The sequence below is a fragment of the Podarcis raffonei genome, chromosome 2 (assembly GCF_027172205.1).
Source record: "Podarcis raffonei isolate rPodRaf1 chromosome 2, rPodRaf1.pri, whole genome shotgun sequence".
NCBI lineage: Eukaryota > Metazoa > Chordata > Lepidosauria > Squamata > Lacertidae > Podarcis > Podarcis raffonei.
In genome coordinates, this window is record NC_070603.1 from 45,527,696 (window position 1) to 45,542,478 (window position 14,783).

The window sequence follows — 14,783 nt, forward strand, 5'->3', positions numbered from 1 at the left end:
GAATAATTTCACCATTTCTACAAGACATCTTATATTGAAAATTGAAGTTGGCAATTTGTGTGTATCTGTGTCTGTGCGCACAAGTAGTTAGCCTTGCCTAGGTTGCAAAAATATCCTAGCACTGGCATTCTCACCCACTTTCTTCAAAGAAGGCAAGAGTGAATGTCTACTTTCCAGCACAATTGCCCCTGTTTATTCCCTATGACAAAATAGCTACAAATGCTATTAGCGGATCCTGTGCCAATCCAATGAAACATTTTGGCGTTTCCCTCTGCCTGCTCTGGCAGGAATACCAGCAGCAGTAGCTCCCTGCCATGTGGACAAGCACATTAGAGCAGCTCCCCAAGGGAGGAAAACCTACACTGTGACAAAAACCCCTCCAGGCCAATTGTTCATAATCATTCAGAGTGCAGAATCCGTGAGTTCAGCTTGTGAGGAAACAGGCCTGCTTCAGATGCCTTCAGTGACAATGACTGACCATGTGGTGGTGGAAATGTGTGTTTATGCCTCACTTCCATTACAAAGATAATATTACATATTACTCAGGTACCCCATTGGGTCCACTTATTGTATGAGCTTTCCTCCCTTTTTTGAGGAGAAAGCACTGCAAGAATTTGGCATTCATATGGAGCACCCAATGAAATTCAACATTCCTAGCATCCATGTTGAGAGGAAGAGGGCACAGACCAAAAAGGAAATATTAAGAAAGGAAAGGAAAGAGAAAAAACATTGATGCTTGTACTGGTGTTTTTCATTTCTCTTGCTGTGTTCCCTTCCTATGCACACACAAAGCATTGGTTTTCATGGCCCATCCCTTTGCATTCTTCCAAAATAATACTAACAACACAAACTTAGCAACTATTGACGTGATTTATTATTAGCACATTATTCAAAGTCTCAGTGGCAATTTTATAGTAAAAAACAAAAAAGATAACAAAAGAGAAAAGCAATAGTGAACCAAAGAACGGAAAAGTAAAAAAGGCTGAATCATGAACTGAATTGGATGCAGTCATATATACTTCTAAAATTAGTTCAAACCAAATTATTGTGTGCCACCAGCAGAGAGCTGAAGAGCATAGCATCGACCTTATCTTCTGATCCCCACCCACATTGCAAAGAAAAAAAATGAGTTGAGACTACGTCTGCTCACATTTTCTGGTGGGTGGTGTTGCGGCCAGGCATCCGGGTCTCTGCAGTGATCTGGTGGGGGGAGTGGATTGATGCCCCCCTCATTGCCATCCTGGCTGCATTGAACCAACCTTGCTATCGACAAACATAGGCTGCCATATTGTTGGGGCCGGGTAGGGACTTTTTCCACTTGGAAAATTGGCACCAGCCATTTGGTTTTTGCCTACCTTATAGCAGCCACCACAGCTTTGTGAGGTTAGGTCAGGCTTCCTCAAACTCAGCCCTCCAGATGTTTTGAGACTACAATTCCCATCATCCCTGACCACTGGTCCTGCTAGCTAGGGATCATGGGAGTTGTAGGCCAAAAACATCTGGAGGGCTGAGTTGGAGGAAGCCTGGGTTAGGCATTGGGCAAGCCTTTGTTTGGATCCCTATTTGGATCCCTTGGGGTGCCCCTATTTGATCTAAGTCATAGGGTTCCCCCTATTGGTGGTTTACCCTTAGATGGACTCCCTGCAGATGGGCAGGAGGCGGGATATAGCCTGGCTTCACCCAGTGCCTAAGCCAAACCGCTCACATCTGTAACCAGTAAAGTTGTGGCCTATTTGAACCCAGAAACCTAAATACTCGTGTCTGTGTGTTTATTATCCACTAGGGAACTGCGGGTCACGGGACCTTGGCATGCAAGATGAGTTGTGCCATCCTTCAGCACTAAACATATCTCTCTGACTTCTGTTCCAGCTGTGTCTTTGTTCAGCTGTAGATTCTTAAGAGTGAGATTTAGAGCTGTCTGATGGAGTAATGTCCAGAGGCACTTCACTATTTGCAAAACTTCGCCTGCTTTATGGAATTCAGCACAGGAAGGATTTCAGGCAAAATTCACTTGCAGAGAAAACAACAAGCCATGCAAAGGATTTTATCACCGTAGGCAAAATGGGCAGCTCATTAACTAAGCTGAGCACAGCATTGGCACATGGAGGCAAATAGTGCTGAAACTCTAGCCGGCTTCTAATCACTTAAGCTTCACATATTTCCATGTTGGAAGCCAATTTAAATTACACATAGGGCCAGGTTAGCAAGCACACACCAGCATCTCATTATCAACAGCATAAGTGGAATGTTAATAATGATGTCAGCTCTAGACTTCAAGATCCATCTAGTGTACAGACCTTGGCTCCACCTGGTATCTAGGTTCAAGTTGGCTCTCCAGGACTTGATTAACATTTCCTAGCTCCTCAAATATAACTTGGAAAAAAAGGATTGCTGAGGGAAGAGAAGTGATTGTTTCCTATGGCCACTGACAGAGGACAACCGCTCCCCACAAAGGAAGCTTATACTGAAAAGGTGATTCTACACACTGAACAACTATTAACAATGGGCAGAGTAATCAAAACTCCTGATCTTGTATTCTGGAGGGTTTTTTTTTTGTTACATGCGGGTATTCCTGGGGGAGCTTCACCCCCCAAGGCGTGCTCTAATGTGGCACATGGTAGGAAGACAGTGCTGGTGGAATTCTTGCCAGCAGCAGCCAGAAGGAATTCTCATTTTTTTTTAAAGGGGGGTACGGGTATAGTTAAGTTGGCACAGGATCTACTGGACTCTGAACTGGTCCTGCTGCCACAACATGATGGCATTGGGCCTGATCCAGGTATCTTTGCTGCAGCAGCCTAGAAGTTGGCATATCCCTTGACCCTTGCCTTCAGACATAAACCAGTGTGAGTGGCAGGGTTGTGAATGCCAAAATGGGTATACTTCTCCATTAAGGCCTACTGCTGATGGCCAACGGGTTTGGACTCTACGTATATACGTTTACTATATATGCATACTGAAGGCACAGATCTAGATACGGACTCTTAGACACTGTGTGCCCTGTGTTGATAAGACCAGGGCTTTTTTTCAGCTGGAACTCACTGAAACTCAGTTCTGGCACCTCTCAGGTGGGCACCATTGCCATTATAAGGGAGGCGTTCATTGTGAGTTCTGGCATCTTTCTTTCTAGAACAATAGCACTATATAAATCTACTATAATTATTCTGATATATAGCAAAAAAAAAAAGACTACATATGTTTTTTAAAAACACTGCCATTTTCCAAGTGAACCTTGAATGCATTTAGCAGCTGGTAAAGCCTCGCTGAATCAGAGCCCTGCCGTATCAAAATCTATTTCCCCATTCTTACTGAAACTGAAAATGGTGCCGTTGAAATTTGGTTCTCATCGTTTTCCAAAATCCAGACCCAACAATGGAGAAATGGACCATGAAAGAAATGTTCCTTAATCCTGTCTCTACACATGGCCTACTTTAACAACCTTCAATGCTTGGGCCAAAGGAAAACACTGTTTGCTCTAACTACCTTTCAATGGGCTGAAAAGTCATAGCCAGAAAATAGTTATTAATGATTTGCTGTCATATTGGAACAAGTGAGGTGCCACTGGGATCTGCTCTGAGTTCAGACCATTTCAGTATTTATTTCCATCAGTGTGTTTTGCTCTTAAGTTCAAGACAGCAAGACGCCAGGAAGAACTTAGTTGAATACAATGAAGAAAGCAGAACACCACAATTCAAGGGCTTAGTTACAACCAGCAGCATTTAGAGACATTTTAAATATACATACATTGTTTACATCCCCCTACATACGGTTAGGCTGCTTGCATCCCACTGAACTTGGTGAAATCTAAATACTGTCAGCAATTTCAAAAACGCTGATATATCTGCCAGGCTGACCAGTGACTTAAAGAGACCGGATATATTGTATTTGATTAATGGATAATACTAAACAAAAATTATGGGGGGGAAGAAAAAAATATAAAATCAGGAAATAGTAAAATAAATTTTGGTATAACACCAATACTGAGTATTGTAGTGGAAGGAAAAATGAAACAGAAGTGAAAGTTCTCTGAGGAACACGTTAGTCAAAGAAGTTGTGAGATCTACAGGGAAAATATCATTGATGATCAACTAATACATGCCTTTATTGGCTTACCAATGCCACAATGTCTATGGTATCAACTAGTATTCTAAGCTATGCAGTATAAAAATGGTAGCAAATATGGCAGCTTCTGGATGTTGTTGGACTCTAACTCCCATCATTCCTGTCCATTGACCATGTTAGTGGAGGTGGCTAGAACTTGGAGTCTGACAACATTTGGAAGGTAGAACATTACAACATCCAATTCACACCTTCTATTCCAAAACACTCAGGGATGATTCCAAACAGGTGTGACAAGACTTCTTCGATAGTTGCAGTCCACATCTCAGATAGTCTTCCATTCTCCCCCTCAGGCACCAAGGCCATTGGACATCACATCTGATGGTAGGGCCACTCTCCTTTGTCCTGTGTTACAGGATCGTGCCCTTTGAAATGTTATTGAGGGATATAGATTAGCTGCAGAGTATAAGGAACTGGATTCAACTCTTTTCAAGCTTTAAAGGATGTTCACCTCTGCAGATAAGAGAGGCAGGAAGGTTAGATTTTATCTCTCTTCTCACTTCCCTCACATACCCTCGCATATGAGAAGGCATGACCAATATGTCAGTTTGACATATCGCCAGCATTCATTGCAGCTAGAAATTTATTCTATTTACTAGACTAGCAACCTTCTTATGTGAAATATATGTGAAGAGTGGTTGAGGGAGTTGGGTATGTTTAGCCTGGATAACAGGAAAACTGAGAGGAGATATGATAGCCATCTTCAAATAGCTAAAGGGTTGTCACATGGACAACGGCGCAAGCTTGTTTTCTCCTCCTCTGGAGGATAGGATTCAAACCAATGGCTTCAAGTTACAAGAAAGGAGATTCGGACTAAACACCAGGAAGACCCTTCTGACAGTAAGAGCTGTTTGACAGTGGAACAGACTCCCGCGAGACGGTAAAAGTACCATATAATAATGCAGTATATTACACTAATATAATATGATATCATACAGTGCTATTTTTCTAGAAAAAGAGGTGCCAGAACTCACCATGAACTTCTCCCTTGCTCTCTTAGAATAACAAGGGCACCCACCTGAGAGGTGCCAGAACTGAGTTCCAGTGAGCTTCAGCTGAAAAAAAAGTCCTGATGGTAAAATTCAACAGCTGTTCAATAGTGAAACAGACTCCCTCAGAAGGTGGTGGCCTCTCCTTCCTTGGAGGTTTTAAGCCCTAGTTGGATGGCCATCTGTCACGAATTTCTGCATTGCAGAGGGTTGGACTAGATGACCCTTGGAGTCCCTCCCTACTGTACAATTCTATGATTCTTTGATATAGTACAGTATGCTTGTATTCTGTTTCAGGCTTATTTGTTTGAGACATTGTTTTCCCCATTGCACCAATTGTACTTCTTGACACGTATCTCTAATAAAAGTCAATAAACATTTGTTTTTTTACTTTAAAAAACATATATAAACACAAGGCATAACAATCCAAAATCTCTTTGGATTATAGGTTTAAGCATTTATAGTGACTCTGAATGAAATTGTGTACTATAATTAAAATATTTGTTTTGTTTTTTTAAATTAACTTTACTTTGGTTATTTGTCACATTGGCTAATTACTTGAGTATCCAATTCAGTTAATTGCAAGATTGCTCATTGTTCATAACAGATTAGGATGAATTAATTACAAGAATGCTCATTAAAACATGTCTGCTGTATCAGCATATTAAAACCACACAGGAGGGAGAACAGGGCAACCCTCTTTTTCTGCTGAAGGGAGGCCTGCAGCATAGCCAATGTCATCAACGTGGAGGGGAACAGTGGAAACCTTACGGGAGATGAATGATCTCATGACCTCGGGAATCTGGACAGCTTTGTGTTCTCAAATTTAGCTGCAGTAAGATCTCCAAGGGGGCTAATCTTAGATTTAATTAAATTAATTAGTTTCAGATAAGGCATCTCCTAGCAGGTAACACGTCCAGTGGCTATGCTACCATGCTTGCATAGTTATAAGCTAGCAGTCAGCAAGCATTAGGTTCTGTTTTGAGGTATTTATTTTTAAGATAAAAGCAACTCCAAAACAGTGCAAAGGTATTATATCCCAATAACTAAGTTATATATCCCATAACCAAGCATAAGGCCACTTCCAGACTATTTTACGGGTGGGATTAAATCTCATAGTGGCAAATTAGAGCAGATCTGGAGCTCTTGTGGAACAGACCTGCTTCAACCTAGCACCCCAACCACAGGAAGGTGTAGAAGAAGTTCACTGGATGGTGTAGGATAGCAACTGTTTTAAAAAAAACATCATCTTTGCAAACAAATCAGAAGGGAAGCTCAGTCAACAGTAGATGTCACATAACTTCTCTGCAAACCTTTTGCAAACAAATCAGGGTGAACACTCAATAAAATATTCATTCTGGACTCCACCAATTGGGACTACAAAGTTGGTGGTGAATTCATTGCAGCAATATATATATGTTAGTCACACAAACACAAACACACACGTGATACATTTATACAGTGGTACCTTGGGTTACCTACACTTCAGGTTACATACGCTTCAGGTTACAGACTCCGCTAACCCAGAAATAGTACCTCAGGTTAAGAACTTTATTTCAGGATGAGAACAGAAATTGTGCTCCGGCGGCGCGGCAGCAGCAGGAGGCCCCATTAGCTAAAGTGGTGCTTCAGGTTAAGAACAGTTTCAGGTTAAGAACAGACCTCTGGAACGAATTAAGTACTTAACTCGAGGTACCACTGTAATAATGTGGTTCCTATGTTATCAGAAGGACAGCTTTTCAAACTTATATGTGGTTTTACAGAATACTTACTTTTTGTGTAACTGAGACAAAGATTATGTTGATCTTTAGGAAGAATTTGGAGGCAACAAAAATGTCAAGGGTATTCAATTATTTGTGCCATTTTTAAGTATTTACTTCCACCATTTAACTGTTCAGTGACTTAGCTTCCTAAAATCCATTTGTCCTCCCCATTGATTTTCTTGGGTGATTTACACTATCATCTATTTAACTAATTAGGACACCTTATTTACCTTGTTACAAAGCGTTGACTTCTGTGCACAGCCTTCTCCTGCCTTAGCATAGATTCATCATAAATCTCTGGAGGTCGCTCTTTATCTGACTTTACCTCCCACTTGCTTGCTATTCTCTTTTTAAGTAACAACAATTTTGCCAGGAGGTGATTTAAATTACTTATACAGCTTGTACCACAAAAAGGTGGGGTGAAACAAGTGACGATAAGAGCTTGCAGAGTGCAGGCATAAGGTTTCTGCGACAGTAACAAACATACGGAAACATGATCAAAAGATGTCAGAAATAGGAACATCTGCTGAAGAAGCAGAGGCAATCAGGGTACAGCCCAACTAGTTTTGGCAGCAAACCATTTCTAGATATGCCTTGATGGCCTCTCACTTCTGTTTCTCATGGGAAATAACTGCTAGAATTCCACTTCCTGTTCAGCTAGACAGCAACACCATCATGATGACCATGTTTCCACTGAGGAGAGTGTTTTTCCCCAGGGAAAAAAGCTGATATGTATCTTTTAGCCCTGATAAAAAAGAATCTAAATTTTTAAAAATCATCATTATTTGTATACCACCCTGTACCCTCATTGTCCACTTCCAAGATAAAATAAGAACTTATGAACATAATACTGTAATAGCCTGTTGGATCATCTTTCCACCTGCCTTGCCCCTCCCTCCTGCCCTAGGAGTCCTCATAAGGGAGCTGTACCTGGAGGAAGAACTGTGAGGGGAGAGACTTCATCAGGCAAGGCCTCTTTCCACCTGCCTTGCCCCACCCTCCAGTCTCTGCTTCTCAATTTGTATTGTATTATTTTATGAACTGTGGCTTGACGTTGTTTTATTGATTGTAGTTTAGAAATTATTTATTGTAATTGTCAAGTGTAAATTTCTCTTTTTATATGCTGATATTCTAATGATTGTTGAATGTTACCTTATTTGATGTAGGTTGCTTATTTTAAAGTTACGTTTTATTATCACATTTTTGTATTGCATTTGGTTGTTATAAGTTGTACTTTCTTTGTTTCTTCAGCTTGTAAACTGCCTTGAGTATTGTAAGATAGAAAGACGGTACAGTGGTACCTCAGGTTAAGAACTTAATTCATTCTGGACGTCCGTTCTTAACCTGAAACTGTTCTTACCTGAGGTACCACTTTAACTAATGAGGCCTCCTGCTGCCACCGTGTGATTTCTGTTCTCATTCTGAAGCAAAGTTCTTAACCTGAGGTACTATCTGGGTTAGGAGAGCCTGTAAGCATCTGTAACCTGAAGCGTCTGTAACCTGAAGCCTGAAGCGTCTGTAACCTGAAGTGTCTGTAACCTGAGGTACCACTGTATACAAATTAAAAGCGATGATGATGATGCCAATGGCCCATCTAGTCCAGCATCCTGTTCTCACATTGGCCAAATGCCTGTGGGAAGCAGAACATCAACACAAGAGCCATCTCCCATTTTGTGGTTTCCAGCAACTAGTATTCAGAAGCATTGTTGCCTCCAACTGTGCAGGCAGGTCATAGCCATAATAGCTAGTAGCCTTTCATAGCCCTCTCCTACATGAATTTCTCCAATCTTCTTTTAAAGCCATTCAAGTTTATGGCCATCACCCAGAGGCATACCCAGGGTCCCTCGTGCCCTTGGCAAGGAGCTGTATTGTGCAACCCATTCAGAAAAAAAAATATCACTTTACCACAATAGCCACATTAGAAAATGAAGACATTTTACTTGACCCAAGTACTCAAAGTGTCCAGAGTGATGGTGAGGCAAGGAGGGGGAAAAATTGTATACCCTTGTGCCATTTTGTGAGAAGGATGAGAATAATACTATATGGGCCTCCTTGAGCATGGTTTGGGCTTTGGGAAGGTGGCATAGAAATAAAATGATTGATGGTCTGGACCAGTCTTCTATGAAACTCCACTTATCAGGGGTTGGGGTTGGACTTTTATCATATTCAGGAGCTAAGTGGTGCTTCTACAAAAAGAGGGTTGATTAGAAGGGAGCAAGAACAACTCAAACACTCCTTTCAGTGAAAGTACTTATAGGGGAGGGGAGGTCACTCTGCCACCCTTTTTTAATAAATCGATCCTGGCATTAGCTGTGGCAGTCCCTGTGGAGCCCATGGACCCCAGCACTTTGCTAGCCATTTTGGGTGCTGATGCCAGCCCAATCCTGACCAATACGATAGGCTTCAAAAAACTAATAACAAAACATATATTATCTGTCTATCTCACAGAGATGCTTGTTAAAAATAAATAAATAGCAGCACCAATATTAATTTCATTCCAAGGGAACTGTCTGTTTGAAGCATCATCATTAAATCTAATTTAAGAAACAAATTGCATCAAAATAGTGCCAAATATAGCATGAAGAAACAGGTACAATGCTCAACTATTGCGCAAGGTGTGAGGAGGTAACTGTGGGAAGCCTCTTTTGTAGATTGCAATTGAAGATCTACAGGATTTAAGGAAGTGTAAAACACACATCACTGAATGTACTAAGGACATAATAAAAAATAAGAAACCCACACCACTCAACTGCAGACAAAATTTTAAGAACCTGTTTATCAGCAGGCCACCATATAGTTTTCCATATAAAAGTCCATAGCTCGGTGCCAGAATACCTGTTTGCATACAGATGGTCTCAGGTCTGGCATGCCCAGGTAGGGCTGGAAAAGACCACTGTTGGAGAACCTTAGAAAACCACAGCTAGTCACTGCAGACAGTATTCAGCTAAATGGACCATTGGTTTGTCTCATTATAAGAAAGATTCTTATGTTCCTACTACAGAGACAGAACTTCTAGAGAGTGTTTGGGTTTTCAAGAGGGATGATATGCGACAAGGAATTTTGCAAGGACAGATTTGTTTGAAGCTCTCTTCCTCACCATACCATCAAACCTATGGCTTTAGTATGGTTTTCTCCCCCTGCGTCATCAATAATAACTGACATTGATCTCTACCCCAAGCATCCCTACCCTCTTCACTAACAGAGATACTTTCTGTTATTTTCACTTAAATGGGTTGAAACAAGTGTTTCAATCCATCCTGAACAATATCTTCAAAAATACATTTACTGTCACCATGATGAGATGGTGTGTTGCCATTTCAATATACGTCGAAGCATTTACAAGACTGGCGACAATACTAGCTACACCACTAAAACAATGTGTTAATGTTAACTATTTTAAAAAGTCAGCTCTGAAAAGTGTGGAAGGGGGAACTGATAGCTATGCATGGGTGAGGAGAACTTAACTCTGTGCCTTTATCTATTTTCAAAGTTTAAAAAAATCCACATTCTGCATGCAATTCAGTCATAAACTATCACAGAAGATCAATAACAGAGCAGCATACATAATGTAAGCTAAACCATTCCACTAGGCTATGACTGCAATTGTAAGCCTACTTGCCTGGAAGTAAGCCCCATTGAATTAAATAGGAGTTGCTTCATGTTTAGTCTTGTACCGTATCTCTTTGTAAAAAGTCTGATTTGGGCCTCTAACAAATATTGCATTTACTCTGTATTTGCCTTGATTGATTTAATGCAGATGGTTTTGGTGCTCTCCCCACGGGATTATTGTTTATTAAGGGTTTATTGGTGTTTGCGATTTTTGGATGTTTAAGAGAAGTCAGGACTGAAAGGTTGGATTTAAATACTCAGATGAACAAAATAAACACAACAATAATATAATATGAACCGTGCTACCATGACCTCCTCTCACCCTCAGAACCATTCACTGCCGGACCACTTTCACATTTTGTATGCCAGCTTCCTACTAATTAGGAGACAAGGAGAAGCAAGTTGTATGAACATTTGTTTGGAGCAAGAGAAAGCAAAGCTATTCAAATATGTTGCTATTCATCATTCATAATATGAAAGTCTGTATTTTTGTCTGTGATTTCCAAGCCTGAACAGGAAGCTGGTTTTGTGGTTAATATTTTATTGAAAACTTATTTTCTATATGAAAACAAACTGTTCCCACTTCCCCGTTCTCCTCATCTCCTCCCCTACATACATAGATATCCCATCCATTTTTGTTCACTTTCTGCAAAAATTCAGTAAACAGCAACAGTCCTGGTGCAACCGTGACCTCCTCAAACCCTCAGACCCATTCACTGCCGGCCAACTTTCATACTTTGTATGCCAGCTTCCTACTAATCAGGAGACAAGGAGAAGCAAGTTGTAGCAGAACTGGGCAGGACCAGAAAAAGAAGGCAAGACAAGAGAAGGAAAAGTGGAAGACCCCCGTCCCCTCAACTGAATTGAATTTTTCATATGTTACCAAGGCCAGCAAGTATTTACTGGTGGGGGTTTGGTTGCTTACCTATCATTATTCATTCATCTATCTTATATATTTCCAGATCACTATATTGCCCAAATACAAGCTCTCTTTCTCTCCATCCCTCCACAGAAATAAAAGTACAAAGTTGCCTTGGAAAAAGTGACTTTTGCTTACCTCTTAAAACCAAGTTGTGCAGGCTAGCATGGAATTGAAACCTATCCCAAGCTATACAGAGACCAAGATTGTCTTTTTAGCTCCAGTTGTCTGGCTGGCTACTTAATGAGTGAAGGAGGAATGGGTATGGTTTGGTGGGCTGTTGTTTTTTAAACGAGATTGCTGTCACAGAGGTCAGTGTGGGAGTCCTCTGTCCTGCTAACACAATGAAAACCTGCCTAGCTAGCAAATACACTCTAATAATATGCAGGAGAGCAGAAGAAAGTATTGGTTTCCTTGGCCCCCTTTCTCACTTCCCCAGGTATCAGGTAGCTAGAAGAAAAGAACCATCCATGAGGCAACTAAAATGAAATGCTAGTTTCTGCTTTAGCTATAGCCACTTACATTCTGTTGCCAGATTTTGCCTGTCATCTTCTGAGGGATGAAGCCACGCTATAAGGTGTCCTGTACTAGTCCCAATCCTGCCAATTCTGGACTTGTTCTGAGGGTCAGGACGATTATGACAAGGGTGTTGCACATTGGGTGGCTCCTCCACGCCACTCATTCAGCAAACAAAGAGTGGAATCTCATTTACAACACAACGGATTAACTTACTAGTTCATGTGCAGGCGGACCCAAGAATCTTGCAGCAAAGAGCATTTTGGCACAACTTTGCAGATTTTGCAGTCTTATTTGTGGGTGAAAAGCATTTGAAAAATGTTGTCTGGATTAACTAATGTTTCTACAGCAATTTAAAAGGAACTTGCTTATGGTCATTGTATTGAGCTTGTTCTGAATTGTGCTCTCCATTTACTGGGAAAACATTTATGATAATTCAATTCATGAATTGCAGCCAATACAATTTTGTTATTGTTTTGTGGGTTTACGGTGCCGTAATAGGTAGCAAGCAAGCCATTTGGCAGGGAGGAGGAATATGTGTTCTAATATAATGTCTCACTGGGAAAGATAAAAGATGAAACAAGGAAAAGGATCCCCATGAAAAAACAACTTCCAAAAGGGCAGCCCCTTTAGAGTCTTGCAGCAAAAACAACAAAGGGCTTAAAGACAAACCCATTGATTATGGCATAAACTTTCATGGATGAGAGTCTACCGGATGCATTAGTAAATTAATAAAAAATAAAAAAGGAAATATACATCTGCAAATGTGCACAGACTAATTGATTTGCATATATGCAAACTAACTAGTCAGTGCATATCAGAGTAGCTGAACTTCTAAAGAAAAGCAGTTGGTTTGTAAAACACCAGTCAGAGAGGTAGCACCTTAATACTGACTTTGGAGGGTGGTCATGTAGTGAGGGGGCAAAATAGTGTTTCCTTATTCTTTTTATTTATTTGTTTATTTGTTTATTAAAGATTTTCTTGATTTACAAAAGTGTGTGCAATGTCTCTCATTCTTTTTTCATGTAACATTTTTACAAATTGATTTCATTTGTTGAGACATTAGGAAGAAAAGGGGGAAAGAGGTGGGGGGGGAAGAAGGGTGGGGGTGGGGTGGGGTGGCGATGTTTCGATTTTACTTAATATATGTAGGGTCTGGTGTCAGCGTTGCTTGTGCAGGTTCTCTGCTGTTCACTTGTGTTCCTTTGGTTAGTGTTTCTATATTCACAGCAATAAAGCCAAACCCCAGGACCCTACTTAGTGGCCCCCTGTCTTATTTGTGCCTGTTGTGGGCTGGTGGGAAGGTGGAAGAAGGGAATCAGCAGAGTCCCCTTGGGTCTCTGGCAGTGACAGTGTCAGGTTTAGGTCCCCCCCCAGCTTGCTGAGCCTAGGGGGTGCAAAATGGAGACGATCCATTTGGGGCCACCAAAATTTGGGCTTGCACATATGTAGCTAACTTCAACTGGTTTGGCTCTCCCTTGAGCCAGAGAATGATCTGGTCCTGGCCATGCAGTTCTGTGGGCGATTTCGTTGGCGTTCATCTGCAACATCTACCATACTTCTTGCTCTATAAGACTCATTTTTTCCCTTCTAAAAAGTAAGGGGAAATGTGTGTGCGTCTTATGAAGTGAATGCAGGCTGCACAGCTATCACAGAAGCCAGAACAGCAAGAGGAATTGCTGCTTTCACTGCACAGTGATCCCTCTTGCTGTTCTGGCTTCTGAGATTCAGAATATTTTTTTTTCTTGTTTTCCTCCTCCAAAAACTAGGTGTGTCTTGTGGTCTGGTGCATCTTATAGAGCGAAAAATACAGTATATATCCCAATATCCAGCCAGGAAGTTTACAGAGCAATACAAAGAAAATAACAAGATAGCATATATGTTTTTATATGTACTGCAGAGAATTAGTTTTCTAGTATTTTTAGTTGGTTTCTAAACTGATCTTTAGGAAGGACCACCAGGATTTTGCTGGTAAATGTTATTCACTGAAGGTTATATAAGTGATCTGAGTTGATTTGTGCAGTGGCGTAGCGTGGGGGGTGCCAGGGGTGCCGGCCGCACCGGGCGCAACATCTGGGGGGGGGCGCGAGTCCAGAGGGCCCAGCCGCGTCGTGCCCTCGGCCCGCCCCTATTGTCAGAGCGGCCGGCCAGCCTCCGCCTGCTCCTACCTTGCCCACCCGAGGACTGCGGCAGCGCCCGCCCCCGTGGCCACCTACCCCCGCCTCGCCCATTGGCTCGCCTCCCTCGGCCCCGCCTCTCTCCGATGGCCGCGGGGGTGTCCTGCTCGGCGCCGGCGCCTTTTTTCAGGAGGTAGGGAGGCTGGACGGGGAGGTGGGGTCGGAAGCGGGCAGAGAAGGAGGGGAGCTCGTAGCCAAAAGGGCTGCACCGGCCGGCAAAGGGCCGGGGAAAGTTTGGAGAGGAGAAACGCACCGTCATGATTTCCCAGTGGAAGCGGCAGGATTAGGGATGGCGAAGCGTAATTACGCACGAATTTCGCTGGGTGAGAGCTTCGGGGATTGATCGGCGGAAATGGGAATCAATTGGAATATGAGAAAGAGAGAGGGAGAGGGACCATCATTCATAGGCATAGATTTGTAGGGTTAGGGGGCGCAAATCCACGGGTTAGGGGGCGCAAATTACTTGCCTTGCCCCGGGTTAGGGGGCGCAAATTACTTGCCTTGCCCCGGGTGCTGACAACCCACGCTACGCCGCTGGATTTGTGTGCTTATGGACTTTCAAGAGAACAAAGGTGTTGCCATCTCTCCTCCTGGAAATCCACAATGAAAGCAAAAACGCAAACACTGTCTGGATAAAGGCAGGAGAATCTCCATATAGATCAAGGGAGATGACCAAATCATATGGGACTGCATA

The 14,783-nt window shown here is 42.1% G+C and overlaps 2 protein-coding genes across 2 annotated transcripts in view; both read right to left on the reverse strand.

Annotated features, from left to right (window-relative positions):
- The window catches only part of ATP10B (ATPase phospholipid transporting 10B (putative)), a 153,918-nt gene extending 142,294 nt beyond the window's left edge, over positions 1-11,624 (reverse strand). The window contains exons 1-2 of the mRNA XM_053368548.1: positions 11,535-11,624; positions 5,091-5,171 (exon numbers count right to left, since the gene is read on the reverse strand). The gene's annotated coding sequence lies outside the window, so the exon portion shown is untranslated. The remainder of the gene's footprint in view (positions 1-5,090; positions 5,172-11,534) is intronic.
- The window catches only part of SLU7 (SLU7 homolog, splicing factor), a 252,508-nt gene that overhangs the window by 201,033 nt on the left and 36,692 nt on the right, over positions 1-14,783 (reverse strand). The gene's annotated exons all lie outside the window — the stretch shown is intronic.